Source organism: Apis dorsata, unplaced genomic scaffold (assembly GCF_000469605.1).
Source record: "Apis dorsata unplaced genomic scaffold, Apis dorsata 1.3 scaffold_882, whole genome shotgun sequence".
Classification (NCBI taxonomy): domain Eukaryota; kingdom Metazoa; phylum Arthropoda; class Insecta; order Hymenoptera; family Apidae; genus Apis; species Apis dorsata.
Genome location: NW_006263998.1, coordinates 16983 through 18954, shown reverse-complemented (window position 1 = coordinate 18954; position 1972 = coordinate 16983). Strand labels below are relative to the sequence as shown.

At 34.6% G+C, this 1972-nt stretch overlaps 1 protein-coding gene across 1 annotated transcript in view; it reads right to left on the bottom strand.

The window, feature by feature from the left end:
- The window catches only part of LOC102681653, a 31885-nt gene that overhangs the window by 21510 nt on the left and 8403 nt on the right, over positions 1 to 1972 (bottom strand). The gene's annotated exons all lie outside the window — the stretch shown is intronic.

Genomic DNA, 1972 nt, shown 5'->3' with positions numbered 1-1972 from the left:
AAAAAAAAAAAAAAAAAAAAATAAAAAAAAAAAGGAAAAAATAATCGGTCAACCGTGTTACATTACGTTTACATAGAATGGAAAATACGTGGAAAAGTTTTGCAAATTAATCGCGTCGTAATTGATCCAGAACGGAAAAAAAATAATTTATTTCAATTTTATTAATAAATAACCTTTAAACCTGTTGGAAAGGAAATGTATCTGCGATATAAAAGAAAAAAAACAGAAAGAAAAAAAATATAATAATATAAATACTGCATACGAAACAAGAAAAATTAGAATTTCAACGAAGAATTCAAATTCAACGCGAAACGTTGTTGTTGGAAAACGTCAACATCGCATGAAAAATTACAAACGACGAATATAGATTATTCCATATTGAACAATTTTGCTTAGATATTCATTGTATTCGATCTTTTTTTTCGTGTCCATGTTATGTTTGTAAAATCACGTAAGAAAGAATGATTGAAAAAAGAATTCTTTACATTTCATTCACGAATACTCATCGATTGTCAATGAGGAGGAAGGGAAAAAAAGAAAAAAAGGAAAAAGAAAAAGAAAAAATCCATTTACGACGACTCGAGCCGATGTCGTTGCATAAACAAGAATGGATTCTTTTCTTGATTCGCGCTTCTTTCTAATCAAGGGAGGATAGGAATGGAATCGGCGATGTCGAGGTAATTGTAATTCTATCGAGCAACGACCTTGAAAGGATCTGCACCGTAAAAGGTGTTCACTCGACATCTGGTGCGACGGTATGGCGCGATAAAACCACTTAAGGCCGGTCAGTAAACCGATTTAACGGTGCTTCGCTATACATTACGAAATTTACGAATATACGTAATCCGATCGAGTACAGTTATCTCTCTTTCTCTCTCTCTCTTTCGCTGTTTAGAAAATTGATTACTTTCAACGATTCGTGAATTTTTATTAATCGTTTATAACGTTATTTGTAAATTGTTTGCAATTTTTTTTGAGTGGAATAAATACCACTTTGAATATTTTAATTTCTATGACGATAAAACGATGATTTTATAGCGAATCTTTATATTATACGAAGGTTGATACGTTAACGATACATTAATGTCAACAATAATCTCGTTCTTACGAGTTTATTCTACACGAGTCAGTTCGAACATTGAAATTTAATGGTTACTTTTATTACAAAAGATACGGTTAATTGGCAGATGTAGATTCGATGTAGATGTGTGATTACATTATGTGTTATAAATAGTAAGAAATAGTAGGTCAATGCAAACCGAGCAAAATTTTAAAAACAACTTTTGTGCCGATTACATCGACGAACGTAGAAATAGGAACCAGAATGGTAACTTTCTCAGAAGTGTGGGAGCGCGTCGAACTTGTCCTTGCTTTGTTTCTTCTACCGCGAACTTAATAAACCGATCCAGAGTTTATTCACCTAAACAACTCGTCGCTTCTTCTCTTTCATCCGCGATTACGAATTTATCGAATAATTGATCGCTCGAAACAAAAAAAAAAATCTTGCTTCTTCCACGATTTTTCGATTCAAAACAGATTCTCTGGAGAATCTGTCGAGAGAAAAAGAGAGCAAAAGATACGAGGCTTTTTCTTTGGACGATTAAATTCGTGCTGATTTCCAGATTAGACGACCCCCCTCCCCTCCGAATTGTAAAAGGCTGTCATCGGCTGCGTTTCGCACGATCATGAATTTATCGAATAATTGATCGAAACAAAATCTTGCTTCTTCCACGATTCGAAACAGATTCTCTGGAGAATCTGTCGAGAGAAGAAGAGAGCAAAAGATACGAGGCATACTCTTTCTTTGGATGATTAGTAAATCCGTTTCATGCCGATTTCTAGATTAGACGACTATCCTCCCCTCCGAATTGCGAAAGCCTGTCGCCAGCTGCGTTTCGCACGATCACGAATTTATCGAATAATTGATCGCTCGTAACAAAATCTTGGTTTTTCCACGATTTTTCGATTCCTC